This window comes from Lonchura striata, chromosome 14 (assembly GCF_050655825.1).
Source record: "Lonchura striata isolate lonStrDom1 chromosome 14, ASM5065582v1, whole genome shotgun sequence".
NCBI lineage: Eukaryota > Metazoa > Chordata > Aves > Passeriformes > Estrildidae > Lonchura > Lonchura striata.
In genome coordinates this window covers 439922-455475 of record NC_140716.1, presented here as the reverse complement: position 1 = coordinate 455475, position 15554 = coordinate 439922, and the positions used below count along the sequence as shown (strand labels likewise).

The 15554-nt window shown below is 43.3% G+C and overlaps 1 long non-coding RNA gene across 27 annotated transcripts in view; it reads right to left on the bottom strand.

Moving 5' to 3' along the window:
- LOC110477764 (uncharacterized) overlaps positions 1-15554 on the bottom strand; it is a 55464-nt gene that overhangs the window by 23965 nt on the left and 15945 nt on the right. For 24 of the 27 annotated variants that reach the window (XR_014958457.1, XR_014958472.1, XR_014958473.1 and 21 more), the window contains 2 exons: positions 8624-8723; positions 1354-7729 (listed from right to left, as the gene is read on the bottom strand). This is a non-coding gene — a long non-coding RNA (uncharacterized LOC110477764). The remainder of the gene's footprint in view (positions 1-1353; positions 7730-8623; positions 8724-15554) is intronic. The other 3 variants (XR_014958464.1, XR_014958465.1, XR_014958460.1) reach the window with 3 other exon arrangements.

The window sequence follows — 15554 nt, the reverse complement described above, 5'->3', positions numbered from 1 at the left end:
ATGCCTTCTTGCTGAAGTCAAGAGGCTTCCTGTCACGTGAACTTAAATACACCAACCTCATACAACAAAAAATGTGAAGTCACCTTTCAGCAAAGAGCAAAAAATGGCAATTTCTGGCAGATCCATCCAAAGCAGTGATAGCATATTATTCTTTAATGCAGTGTCAGATACTTTCATGGTACAAAGGAACTATATGGATGTTATTATACACTACCCAAATATTTTGTGCTGAACCCCGTTTGGGCAGCTCTGTGGCAGGATGCTCTCACTCCTTATCAACCTCATGAGCATGTGGCTTCCTGAAAAGACTGTGTTTTATCTTTCACTACATGAAGAGTTCCTGTTTTCTCTTGGTTCAGTGTACACACCTCCATATTGAACAGCACTTTGCTCACATGCTGCCTGCTTTCCCAGAGTAGTTTAAAAAGTCCTTCCAGTGTGTGCTGGCAAGAGACAGGGTCCCAGCAGGCCTGCAGCGCCAAACACTTGGACTTTATGATGCAGGCCAGATGGAGCAGACAGCCAGCATTCAGACTGACAAAAAAGGGATTCTGTTAGCATCTCCTGTGGGGACTGCATGGGACACCAGCATTCTTTGGACCCATGAAAACTGGTTATGACAGAGAGGGAAAAAACTCTCTTACAAATGTAGTTCCCTGAAACTGTTCCTCCTTGCAGAAGCATAGAAAGAAATGAGGAAGCTGTGGGTGTCCGTCTTGAGGTGTGCAGCAGGAGTAGGATAACTCAGGTTATGTTGCTTTGTGACCTGTGATGATGGCTGAACACTGGGGATCTCCCAGGAGCTGGCTGAGCCAAGACTGAAGAGGAGTTGGTAAAGATGTGCTTTGGATCTAGCACAGAGGCAAGATGGATCTGGATTTGGAAGCCTGGCACAGAGCCCTGTGGTCATCTGCTGAGGGTGAGGGAAGAGGAGCCTTGAGTCAGCACAGCTTCTGTCAGAACTGCTCTCAGTCTGCCTCAGCAGCCACCACTCCTCTGCTTGGGAGGAAGGAGAAGAGCTCCTCTTTGATAGAATTTCATTAGTTCTCTTTTGTAATCCCAGCAACAGGATGGAAGCAGATAATGTGCAATTTGTTTTAATTCAACTTTATCTTGTCAGTCCTAGCTAAAACACTGCAGCAAACATCATTCTGAAGAATAGAGATATGATGGAGCAGGTGAGATTCTGCAAACCCTATTGATTACATCACAAGTCATCACTATAAATATTTGAAGGAGAGAAAAACTCTTGATCTAAACATGTTCATGTAACAAATTGTGCAATCGAGAGTGAGAGATGGTTCTAACAGGAGAGGGGGGGATGCTAGACAGCAAAGCATTTAAGCTGCTTACCTTTCAACCCAAATAACATCCATTAAAAGGAGCATTGTGGAATTCTATCTGTGAGAAGAGAAATACAAAAGGCTCAGTGTGCAGGAGCCTCAAAAGCACGTGAATGAAGTGTGTCATGAAGGAAGCACTGTGTTTCTAATCACTACAGAGAAACTAAAGCACTTTCTACCTCCTTTTGGGGCCAAGAGCTGCTGTGAAAATGAGGAAGCCTAGAATTGCTGGGTGTAGAAGGGTGCTGACAGCCTTTACAGACAGGAGAACACCAGTGTAGCACAGCAAACTCTGCTCGGTGTTCCAGATTTGTTACTTCTCATTGTGCCAACACTTCTCATTGTGCAGGAAGCAGAGAACAGGGATGTCTGGCAATCCCTGTCCTGCCTGCCCTTGTAAAAACCCTGGGCTCTTGTTGTTCTTCAGAACAAAGACAAATTCTGGGGAAAGGCAATGCATGCTGTCAGCACAGCAGTCAGAAGCAGCTGAGGGCTCTCACCAGGTCTGCGCAGAAGTGATGTACACAGCCACTGGCTGCCCTGCCAGAGCCAGCACCTGTGGCCACAAAGCCTATTCTTTCCTTGTCTGTAGAAAGGAACCCTGATTCAGTCAGTTTGTATTGATCCTCTTTTTGTTATTTTTATGAGAAATTAATTGGGAGGCAATTTTCCCTCTGTTTAAACTTGAGGAGATATTGTTGAAGGACTTGTGACACTTCTTTCTCTGACAACTTTATTGGGTAATAGCCACAGACAGTAGAGGTGTGCACAGTCAGTCAGACCTTTAATACTATGTGTGTTCCCATAAAAAATGATTGGGTTTAAAGCATTCTTCTAGCATTGTTGTGATTGTACCACAGGACCAAGCAGCCTAAAAGGCAGACGTGAACTGAAGGCAGATCAGTAAGTGTGCCCTGATCCTCCCTGTCCTCCATGCCCAGCAGGTAGAAGCCTCCCCTCTTCAGCAGGTCAAGGACGAGAGCATGGAACCCATCAGGTAAACAGAGGGGCTAAGAATCTAGATCACACTGGATAAGTGACTTTAACTGATACACACACCTTTGGCACTAGCTCCCTTGTCATCTAATTCCTGCAGGTATTTATTAATGAAACCTTCCTGATTGTTGATTCATTTGCTTGTTAAAGCTTGTGGAACTTGTGCTGTTATTATTCATTGTTATTAATGTTCACAACTCAGCCTGTCTCTTTCCAATATGTTCCACAGAGGAAATCGAAGGCTGAAGCCAATCTTTGCAGTAAATGAGTGATGGAGATGCTGGAGGACAGGACAGAGCCTGTTGCTCTGGGACTAAGGCAGGTTTTGGAAAGGATGTTAATCTTCAAGCATAGGGACTGCAAAATGAGTAGCTGTTTCAAGTGTGTTCTTTGGTATGTGCAGTGCTTGCTCAGTTAAGTCACCAAGGGAGCATCACCCTAACAAAACTGTCTGTGCACAGGAGCAGTGACCCAGGCCAGATTCTGATCCGTGTGCAGAAATAGGTCTAGATATGTTCAATACAACAACCCACACATATGCTACAGGCCACATGCAAAGCCTTGCAGAAAACACTTCTCCATGTGATGGTTGAGAATGTACTAAGGAAAAGCAGAGCTGGATAACCTCTGGAAGTTCTATTCACTCCTCTGCAAGGTATAGAACAACACCAGAAGCACACAGCTGGTGGAACCCCAGACTTCAGGAGAGCAAGACCCCAGTGTGCTGAGTTGGGATGAACAGCATGCTGCTTGCTTTAGCATGTTCCCTTTCCTCCCCTTCTGCAAGCCTCCTTCACCTTTTCACAGCCTCTTTGCTGCACAAATATTTGCCCATTCTTACAGAGCATATAAACGCTGCAGGCCAGGATGGTCCTGCTCCTGTCTGTTTGGTAGTTGGAATGCTTCTAAATCTTCAGCAGTGCTGTTATGCCGTCTCTCCAGAACAATGTATTTATTCAAGTTATATCTTTGGAGCCTACAGAACCATCACATACCATATTCAAACCATTATTCATCTCAAACAGAGAATTCTGCAAAGCAAGAGGAAATAAAAGAGAGTTTAACACAGCTTTACTAAAATGGAATTTGCCAAAGACTCACAGAAAAATGGATTTAATTAGGGCTGCTAATGGGGAACAGTTTGTTCCTGTGATTTAAAACAGAAGTTAGATAGTGTCTGTAATTCCAAGATTTCTAAATTATATATAGGGGGTTATTTCTCATTTCTACCTTAATTATAAAAATCCATCTTTATGAATCACAATTTTAAGGCAAATAAAGAAATGGCAGTAAAAATGATGTTTTAGTTAATAAAACTTTTAAAAACTCACCAAAGAAGCAAAAGACTTCAGCATGGATAAAACAGACTTAACATAGCAAATCATAGTTGCAGGCAGTCCTCTGGATACTACTTGAGAACAGCATATCAAGGTTAATTGATTTACTTAGGAATAGGTGTGTAAAGGAAGGTGTGTTCTGTTACAAGAAATAAAACCAGGTGTCTATTTTAGGGAATAATGGGAATGTCCTCCATTTAATTTCACAGCTAGGTCTGTCTAAGTTGCAGGCATTAATTGGCCTGACATGCTCTGGATAATAATCCCGAATCCTTGAATTCTCTGCTACCCATTCTTACACTGACTACTGTAAAATTTTCTAAATTGCCTGCAAATTATTAGTCCCAATTAAAGGGGATACAATTATAGAACTGTGAGCTTCTTCTGCAGCCTTTGGTTTTACTTAAAACTAACAAATGTTGGTTTTGTGAAATTTCTCCTGTTAGCTGACTCTGACCATGTAACCCAAGTAAATGAGTCCCAGCATTGTAAAGCACTGAATAAATTAATTACAAATATCCCAGACAACTGATAAGTAAGCTGGGCCCAGCTGCTGTCACTGCTGCAGATTCTTCACCAACCATACTGCATTTTAACATTACACCTTGGATCAGAACAAAATCAATGAGTGAAGTTCAAATGTGGCACATTTCCTATTTCTCTGACAGCTTATTTCATGGATCACAGGGACCAAAGTACAGCTGCTTATTCAACAGAGGAAAGAATGAATTAATTTTCATTCTTTAACACACTGTGTGACCTATTCTCTTATGCTCTATCCTTTACAATGGCTTCAGTCTCTTCAAGACCTTCAGATTTGTCAGATAGAGAAAATTTAAAATAATGACAAAATGCCCTGCCCTAGGTCTGCTTCCAACTGACTGACTGTTCTGCTGGTAATAAGTCCAAATGGAAGCAATTAGGTCACTCAGATTGAATTAAACAGACAAATTATAGTCCTAGATCATTAAAAATGAACCAATCTTTGGGAAGATTGCTGTGATTTCACTCCAAGCTCCCCACAAAAGGCACTGAATGCCATAAAGCTTTTGATCCTCATGTGCTCCAGTTTCTTCCTCTACTTCAAACATGAAGGACTAACACGACAGAATGGCAGCCAGGCAGCAGCTGCTGACCTGCACGGTGCACAGGTGGCTCCTGTGCCTGCCCCGTGCAGCAGCACTGAGGCCAGCTCAGGGCACCAAGGTCAGCAGGCAGACAGACACAGACGCACAGGGCCCCCTCCCAAACCACTGTCCCAAAGACCCTGCCACACTACAAGGATACCAGAGCTGTACTGCTCTGCTTACCCCACCAGACTCCCTGAAGCTAGCAGATAATGTCACATTTCTTTAGGCACTGCCAGTTGGGCAGAATTAACACAATGAAATGCATAATTTTTCAATTTCAGTGTGAATTTTTTTTTTTTTTTTTTTTTTTTTAGAAATAGCCCTAGGTATTGTGGTTTAAAATACCTTCTGTGTACCCTGTGTTTGTATTCTTTTACTGTTAACCCCAGTTCATTGGTGACACTTGCACAGTTCCTGTCATTGATAACTTCGTATCAGCCTGTGCTTTTTACCATAATCAATTTTCAGATAAGGAACCTTATATTCTGCAAAGGAGAACAAAGCACAAGGGTGAGTGCTGTGGTCACCCTCAGCAGCCATGGGCACCACAGGCATGCTGGCACCACAGAGTCAAGGCAGCAGGGTCCCCTGCAGTGCACGGCAGTGGGCAGCGGCCTGGCACCACAACAGAGGGGCAGCTAAAGAGTTGGGCAGCTCCCTGGGGGCTCCCCTGGTAGGGGAGACCCTCCTGGTGCAGTTCTGTGTCAGGAACGAGAGACGCGTTGGACTTTTTCGGTCTTCAGTTTCTGTTTATTGTTATCAAAACTTCAGCACACTGTCTGTGCCCAGACCTTGCATGCATGAAAGCAACACAAAAATGGCCAACAACCTCGTGCTGCAAGGTCTTTTTAAGTCTAATCAAAAACTAACTACCCAATGAAGAAGTGACACCTAAATTATTTTCCTTTCTAACCCAATAACTGACCCCTGAAGACCTGCAATGCAGATTTTTCTACCCAATTACAAGATACTACCTAAACCCAGGAAGAAAGAGGAAGAAGAATAGAGAAGGAACTTGAGATAACACCCTATATCCTCTATATTGTACCTATCTACAATATGCTAAAAATCCTAAAATCTAAATTTCTCAACTACGGCATGTACTACACTACTCTCTACAATCTATTTCACATTTTTGCAGTTTCTAGTTTACCATGAGGCTTTGGAAGTTTTCTTCATGAATGAGGGTCAAAGTCAGTGTTTTCCTGGGAGTCAGAGCACCCCAGGGCAGACAAGGGGATATTCCCCTTGCCCTGGGTTCCCACACTAAAGTGCTACACAGATGGTGGAGCTGATAGCATGGCCCAAAGTAGAAACTCTGAAAGTGACCAAGACACTTCTATCAGCAAAGAGGAGTTCTGGATCTCCTTTTTCAAACTCTTCTCCTGCCTCATTCTACTTTATGGCTGACCCCATGAGATTTGCCTGGCCTTAAGACATAAAAGTAATAAATCCGGCCTTACCAGGATATTACCCAGATGAAACACACATATCACAGACAGCTTTTATTTGCTTCTCTCTCTGCATATCCAGTAGTTCAAATCTAGGGCTTTCAAAGCAGTGGATTTGACAAATATCAGTACTTCAGGACACATAGTAGACAAATTGCTTTTCCCAGTTCATAAGATGAATCTGGGACAAGCATGAGTTACTAAATGGTTGCAGAAAATGTTCTAGTCCAGACCTGTGTTTTAGCAGGCCATGAGATGTATCAGAGGTTGCTGGTTTGCTTTGTTTTCCCCTGAGAGACTAATTTTCATTTTTTATTTTTCTGCCTTTTGTGAAGGAAGACCAAAGACCCATCACAGCTCAGGATGGCTCAGCAGTAGTAGCCATTCCACTTGCTGCTATAGTGCAGAAGTAAAGAGGACAGTCACCTTGTGAGAGCTGCTGGCTGTGGCAAAAATAGGTTAGAAACTCTTGTAAAATAGTTGATAATTGGTAAGTATGTACTGTTAGTTTGGTTATTACATTTTAAAAGGGGTTAAAAGGGTAGTTATAAGAAATACGGTACTGAACATACCATATTACACCTAAGTAAAATGCACCACGCCCCCAGCAAAACTCAGCCTGGACAGAACTGTAATGGGCCTCAAACCTTCATGCAAATGAAAGATCCCAAGAGAAACTAATCCAAAGGAACAAAAAAAAAAAAGGATAAAAAGGGGGCATCCGACCCAGTCAATCTGTGCTGTTCTACCTGGAACATGGGGGACATCGCTGGTCAAGAAATAAAGAAGACCCAGTGCCACTGGGTCTTCTTTACTTCTTCACTGCAACATCCTCAACAGGAACTCTCCTGCTTGACCCATGGGCCCCCTTGCTTTAGGCCTTATTATAATAAATGCTGATATCATGTTTAGTTCTGGGAGTGTGGTCCCGTTTTTAGCACTACCTCAGAGGTTATGCTCAGCATGCCTGTCAGCAACACCCATTTGTCCCCCGGCTAACGGAGATAAATGCCAGCTATGCTGTGCTGAAGTAATGTTCACAATGGACTTCTAACAAAACCTTTTTCCTTCATACAGTACAAATTAACAGTCTGCAGCATTTGAAAAATGGCCCTAATCCCTGTCCATATGGGGAGTTTGTTGTCAGTACAAAGTGCCAGATTATGACAACAATATATACTTTAAGTGGGTGAAAATGAATGAATAGCAAGACCCTGACAGTGCTGCTATTCCTCAGTGCTTAGGAGCTGGGTAAAACTGACAGTGCAAGATGAATATGGCACTGAGATGTTACTTGCATAGCTGGTCAGGAGAATCCAGACTTACTTGCCATTACAGATGGGTTAATTCCAAAGGCAGCATTTCATTCTGAGCCATAGTTGCTCTCTGAGGAAATAGGGAAGGTCAATCACATTTTTCACACACTGAATTGCAGGTGATAGTCCCATTTATGAAGAAAGCATCGGATGATCCTAGAAAGAAAGGATGCAAATTTGCCTGTTGCCTCTGTGTTCTCAAGAGCAGGCTGAACTCTCCTGCCCACCCCTGGAGGATCCAGCTAAACGGAAGTGGACAACTTGCCAACAACTACAGTCAGGAAGGCAGGACTGTCCCCAGCTGGAGGGATCACCATCACACACCAAATATTCATTAGCCCATTTTCATAGCATAAGCATCACAAGGTGCCAGGGAACTTATTTGCTATCAGGATGACAGAAGAAAGCCAATGTGATCCCAGGATCACATGTACTCTTTACCAGGAATGCTGTGGAGCCCAGATGTACTCAGGATTTCAACAGGCTTCAGAGACACTCCTGCTAGTTCAGAGCAGCGGTCGAACACAGACACTGCTCCACAAGGACTCTGATCATGCTCTGAAGAACTCCTCACCTTGTCTGCCACAGGTTTTTCAGAAGCATCTGCTAATGGCTATGGCCAAAGAGAGGCCCTAAGTCAGCCAGCCTCCCATGCCTTAAGGAGCTTTCTCTCAGATTACTTCCAGGGTGGTGCTGAGGATCCTTCCATGGCTTGTCACTGCCAGTAGCCAACAGCAGCACTCCCCAAGCTCAACAGAGGATCCCCAGTAAGGGGAGGCCCTGTGTCTCAGTTACCTCTGACCATCCCCATGCAGTGCTGTGGGACATCCCCTACACCTGCAGCATCAGGTAGGCTACATCATCAAAGCAGGCTTGGCCTGCAGCAGCAGGCAAGGGTCACTTATTCCCCAAGACTTGACACAGCTGCACCTTGTTCCCACTTCAGCTTAAACGCAATCAAGGGCAGATCTTCCTTGTCCTCAGAAGATACTAGCATGTCCCTTACACCTGTACCTCTTTCCAGGAGTAAAGATTTCATATGACAATAACCTTGCAGTACAGTATCCTGGTGAAATCACGATTGCAGTGATGTCAGGATGGTCTCTGAGCCTCTTACCCAGGCATCCCCCTCCCCAGGAGAAGCTGGTTCCTGTAATTACAAAGTGGAGTCATATTAGAGGAAAGCTAATCAGCTTGCTGGATGCCAACAAATTAAATATTAATCTAACTATTGTGAAAACAAAAATACTCAACTTCAGATATTTTCTGGCACAAGTGTCAAAATCATAGTGGAACTAAGACTTTATTCATTTTCCATTATCAATTTAGATAAAAACACTCAGAAAAATGGGCAATGATGTGCAGAAACCACTCAGCACAGATAATTACAGAGTAAGTTTAGGCAGCTAATCACTTCTAGAATATGCTTTAGATCAAGATAACTGTCTGGCTTGTTTCCTTGGCTTGTTAAATCAGGCAGATTCTCTGCTTTGCCTAATGGGCATGGAGCTCCCAGAGTCAGCATCTTTAACTAACAATAGGGCTGTCTGGCAGGCATGCTTATCCCACCAGTCAGCAGCCGGACTGGGAGATGTTATCCCTTCATCAGGAGAGCAAGACACAGCAGAGGCAACAGTGGCACTTGGGGCAGGCAGTGAGCAGGGTAGGGACAGTGGGAGAAAGGCAGGGTAGAGCAGGGTTTCTGTGGCAGCAGACAGACAGCAAGCCACAAGCAAGGACATTCTGAAGAAGGATAAGCAGCTGCAGTGACAACAGTGGGACAGGAAGACCAAGTGAGGGAAGATGTAGCCTTGCTTGGAGCTACTCCCTGCAGGATACCAGCTCTGGCCTTCATGGCACTCAATGAGGGGCTCTTGGGGCTGCCCAGGAGCTCCTGCACAGCACTCATGCCCACCCTGGGCACTGCCACCAGCCACAGTCAGAAGAAAGAACTCTACTGAGACCAACGGATTCTCCTTTGGGGGAATCTCCGTGAGCACGAGACAATTTTCCACAGCTCTTCCTCTGGCATGTCAGGCCCAACGTTCCCAGGACTGCAAGTTCACGAGCTTTGTGCTGCAGTTTCAACAAAGGCCTGAGTGCTGCTGGCAACCACAGCAGCAAGCAGGAAGGCGAGCTCCAGCTGGCTGTGGGACAGGTACCATGGATGCCATTGGTGCACTAGGGACAGCAAAAGGGGCACCCACATGAGCCAGAACACACTAAGCTGCAGTCTGCATAGTCTGTATATGCCAGCACCTCACTACTGCATTTACGTTATTCAGATGGAAAAAACTCCCCTTTATACCTTAAAGTCAGTAACCCTTACGTTCTCAATTTACATCAGAGTTTTCATTTGAACTAAGGCAAGAATTATTTTTACAACAGCATTCATGGATATTCTCTCATCTCCTTTATTATTAACTTTGCTGTAGTAAAAAAAAAAAAAAAAAAAAAAGGTATTTAGAAGTTCCATCAATATCAACAAATTTTGTACTAAAGATCTTCTAATGAAGAAGCAACATTCACTTTTGCTTTATTTAAAGGAATAAAAGGATAACTATAGTTCTATGGATGCTCTTGTGCAGCTTCTTAAATTTGAAAGCCTGCTAGAAATTATGCCTGACTTACTATCTGCTTTATTTTACCAATCCTAAAAGATAGTAGAGTGAAATAAATTGGGAGTTTAAAGAGCCCACAGGCACTTCACCAAGACACAGACCTTCAGAGATGGCAGCAGTTCTGTTAACATGGTGCTCAGTATACTGCTTTGAAATTACAGTGCCTCTTCCTGCCAAGAACTGTGCACCAGCTGAACTCTTCAGTGATGTCACAGAATGATGCTTGGCAAGTTCTGCTCTGTGCTAGAACTGCTTTGGAGACAAATGAAGACAGTCCATATTTACTTCCCTTAGCACATTCTGTGTCCATCCTTTCTTTGGTTGTAATGATGAGCCTGTATTCTGTGGAATGCTGAGCTGCACTATCTCTCACCCTTAAGATCCCCATCAGGTAGAATACTATGGGGAAGTGCCAGCCATGGATTTTTCAGAGTGGTCTCCAAGATTTGCCTCACCATTGAAAATGCATCTCTCTAGAGATACACAAACTGAAGGAGAAGCTGTTCCTGGGGATTACATATCCCAAAGCACCTCTCCCAGCTATTTATAAATTACATAGCTAAACAGGGATTGCTGCCAGAGTTTCTTCTTCCACCAGCATTGTTTATTCTGATCCAGTCTGACCCTGAAAAGCAACAGCTTCCCTGAAAAAGGCATAGTCTGTTCTGTTTTTTAAGTAACCAGCAATCTTTCATCCATCTGGATTTAAGAAAGCCACAATCTTTGGGTGTATTCTGCTTAGGATCACAAGGGCTTCACACATGATACTGACAGAAGCCAGTGAATTATTCCAGCTGAGCCTAAAAACAACTCAAGCTTTTGTCAATATAAACCAAAAATGACCGTGCTCTCATTCTGTAAGAAATTGTGGTATTAGAAAGCATAGGTTTGACAAGACAAGATAAAACCTACACTCTTCAGATTCCAGTAGGTCTATGCCATATTAATTATTTATCAACAAGTTTTCTTAAAGTAGTGTCTCTGTGGCTTTAATTTTCAATTCGCTTAATGCTAGGAGGATCTCTTCTGGCAACACATAAATTATTAACAGAGTTAAAACAATATTTGTTTTGCCCCAAAAACATTTTTGAATGCTGTCCTCATACCACTTAGGTTTCTCTGAAACTTTAATGAAGGTCTATAATTTCCTCCAGACTCATGGCTGAGGCACGGGCTTCGTTGGGCCTTTGATTTGGCGGTGGAAGCACATGTGGCACCACATCATCACACTGTTCATCCCACTGGTGCTGGGGAGTGATCAAGCTATGATGAGGCACGAGAAACAGCAGCATTTCTGTAATTGGGAATTTCAGTTACCAAGTTCAGAGGTTCTGTTTTTCTAGTGACTGTTCTGCATTTTTTTATTTCAGCAACTGTCCCCTAGGCTCAGCAGAGAGAGCCCATGCTTCACTCTGCTTGGAATACTTTTCTCCTAACAAAGAAAAATATAGTGCAGTTCCTTTAATCTACAAGAGAGCCATTTTGATTCAGCAAAAGGATACTTGAAACATCATGGGTTTAAGAACTTTATGCAATCTCAGCCACTTCTCTGCCAGGGAGCATATAAAAAATTAAAACCCCAAATATTGCTTCTGGCTCTTCTAGGCCCTAATTACAAATACATTTTCAAAAGGAGGAGTCAACTTAAGTCTAATATTGTGCGAAATCTCATAATTTCAATACAGTCTTCACTTGATGTGGATTGGTAATTGGAGCTGTGGAATCAATTTTTCCCACACTTGAAACACTCAAATGAGTATGAAATGTGTTGCATTTGTTCCATGCACGTTTACAGTTCTGCACTTTTCTTAGAGTGGAATGATCATTCTGATGTATTTTTTATAACAGAGCAACATTTCCTCAGACTTTGATGTTTCATGTACAGAGCTATTATAACCAAATGCCATTTAGGTGCATGATCCATAGCTAATCTCCAAAGCTTTGATGCATGCAATAATTATTACTATTGATGTCATTGCACCATATTTAAAATATGAACATCTAATTGTAAGTCTACAGCTAACAGAAAAGAAAGGCAATCAGTCCACACCACGACAGGAAATTCCCTGTTGGTAAACATCTGAAAGCATGTAAGATGACATTCCACAGGCTCCAGCGAGGCACTGACTGTGAGTGCAAGGGTTCTGAGAGCAGAAGGGTGATGCAATGCGTGTGCTGACCTCTGCACTGAGAGAAGCTCTGGGAAATTGAGAACTGGGGTCTCCAGTTACAAGATTACTTATTCCGACAATCTGTTTTTGAAGTTTGACCCTGAACTCAGGCACATGGCATGTTTCAGCAGCTCCTGCACCTAGGCCTCTGAGCAATTTTATCTGTGCCCTGTGTCACTGGCGTTCTGGAGACCAATATTCATTCAAACTACCGTTTCCAGACCTGACTAAGCAGAACACCTGGAAGTGCTTCAGAGCTCTCTTCTGCCTTTTTATGAAATCTGGGTCTGAAGAGATTGTTAACTGGGACATTGTCATGAATGTTTTCAATGAAGGCTGAAAATGTGTGTGCCTGTATTAACATTTACAACTTGCTAAAATGTACCTTACAGATCTCTAATTAGACTCAAACAAACAGCATTAAAGTATTTAGTTAATAGTCCATTTATGCTACTGGCAACTGTTTCTGGAAAGTAAAATTAACAACTCTGAACATCTGACTAATAGGAAAAACATTTATGTTTTGATTGTACATGAACGTTAATGGTTAATAAATTTTCAAAGCTTCTGTATCAGAATGAAATCAGTATTTCCTTTTATTGCCTTAGCATAATGCTGTAACTGTGGAAAAACTTACTAGAAAATAATGACAGAAAATAGACCAATGTCTTCAGCCTAAAAAGTCACATGGATCTGAATGCACTGGAAATAGTCTGCCTGGAGCATATAGGACAAGATTAGTTTGCTTCTGAAAGGTGCAAGGCTGAAGCTGCTAAGCTCAGCCCGTGCCCAGGGATACCTGGGATCATCCTGCAGCACAGTCTGGCTTACACAGCAGCTGACACTAAGCTAATGCTGTCACCCTGCCAATCCTCACAGACAGAGGTGTGCCACCAACTAAACTGTGGCCCCTGCAAGCCAAGCTGAGCACAGGGACCATCATGTCCAGCCAGGGTCTGCCCTTGTGCTGCTGTGCAGTGAGACCACCTTTCCACACTTCCATAAGAGGTGCTAATTACAGCTGCCTCTGCCTTGCTCAGGCTCCCCTGGTTGGTCTGATATGTTACATCTGAGTAGAAATTTCATTGACTTTATTACCTATGGACACTTTTACATGGCAAGATCAAGAGACAGAACACAAAGAGTGATGAGCCCAAAAAGAGAATAAGAACAAAAGGCCATCAAGGGTAGATGCAAGGATTGGGGTCTGAGGGCATGTGAAAGCATTGGCAGTTAAGGAAGAGAAGAAGTGCTTTGGAGGCACAAGGCAATTGGACAAAGACATTCATCATCCACTGCCTGCATACCTCATTGTGCCTCCCAGCCTTACTCTACAATTACGACCAGAGCTGTGGCTTTTATTGCCTCTGTCTCTTCAGAACTGCATGTGGTTGCCCTGCTCACATGGTCCCGACCTGCTCTGATGGCTGCAGAACCCCTTCTCCCTGAGTCCCCAGGCACCCAGACAGCTGCTGGCAATTCAGCAACTGAGCCAGGCTATGCAAACAGGCTGCCAAAATTGCTCCCAAAGACATTGGATGTACTTGACTATCTGGCAGAAAATATGAATCCATACAGAAAAGTGAAACCAGAACTCTATCCAGTTCCTGACCATGGAAAACCTCTTTCTGGCAGACAGAAATTCCTTTGTTTGCCTCCAAAGGCTCTGCACAAGTCCTGGAGACCTGACTGGGCACCCTAGTCCTCCCAGTATCCATCATCCCCTCTTCAACTGCTTTTAAGATAATCACTGCATATGCCCTTCCTTTTCTTTTCAGTAATCTAACAAACTAGAAAGATTGCCATTGTCACAGCTGGTCCAGCTGTACCCTACTGTCATCTCATCCCAGGGCACAAACCAGGGCGATACAAATGTAACCTATTCCTGGATGAATACTGTCTAATGTCCATGCCTGACAAACTCATAGCTGAGAAGACAGACATGACAAAAGCTTGCTTTACAGATCACTTTACACCTTTCCAGTTAATAGGGTTCTGGTGGCAAAATTATTGAACTTTCCAGTTCTATCTTGTAGGTAGTACTGCTGCTTCCTTCATCCAACATTGAGAAAAACTAGCAAGTTTGACCCTAAGAAAAGCTCAAATTGCTGTTCTTACTGGAGTGCAGAGCACAAAAAAGTGAGTGCAAGGAACGAGATTCACAGCTGATGTAAATCATACCAGCCCCACTCTTGTCTGTGGGGTGGCTGACTGTGGAGCTATCCTGGCACCACAAAAAGGCCTTGGCAGAGCTCATGTATTTCTATTTCACTTCTGAAACAAATGAGCTGAATGCAGCATCTTGATCTTTAGCTGGTGACAAAACACCTAACATGCTTTAGCAAGATGATACAGCGTTCCCAGATGTCATTATCACCCATCAGGGCACTTAATTTTTTCTTCAGCAGAGATCCTTTGTAAAGCTGCATTGTGAAGGAGAAACTGAGTTAATCTAGAACTGAATCAGGTATTTCATTCTGCAATACAGCTGTACAGATCAGAAAGCACTAGCAAGGAGGTTAAGCAAATGCAGAATCTCTCTGAAAGGGCAGTAGCAAGCATCTGTCAAGCCCAAGTGCCTGTCCAGAACCCCCTGAGGTCACAGTTCTTCTGCTGGGAACAACAACCTCACAGAAGCCCTCCCTGGTTGCCAGGCCACTTCCCAGACTGACATTTGCCTATTGGTGAGACAACTACAAAGTCTAATCACAGTTTTAAAATTAAATGACTTAAGCATTATATACTGCAAGTTCAGAATGCAGATCAATTAACAAGCCTAGTCTGCAGTCCCTTCGTTATGGACCTGGCCAAAAGACCCTCAGAGTTGTATGTAAGCATGACACAGTCGCCTGAGCAAATCTGCAGAACCTCTGGGATATTTAAGAATTCAGGTGACAATAAAGCACAGAACAATCTTACTTTAATGTCAATTGCCAGCTACCCTTCATCACTCAAGACTGTTTAAAATAAAACAGAAGCACCAATGGGGTGCATTTTCCATAAAAATATGTTAATGTATCTAAATTTGGTTGTGGTTGTTTAACCCCAGCTGGAGGCCAACTGCCCACCTAAGCTGCTTGATCACTCCCCTCCATAAGTAGACAGGGGACAGAAATTATAACAAAAGGCTTGTGAATTTATATGTGGGCAAGGAGAGGTCACTCACGCATTAATGTCGCAGGCAAAAAA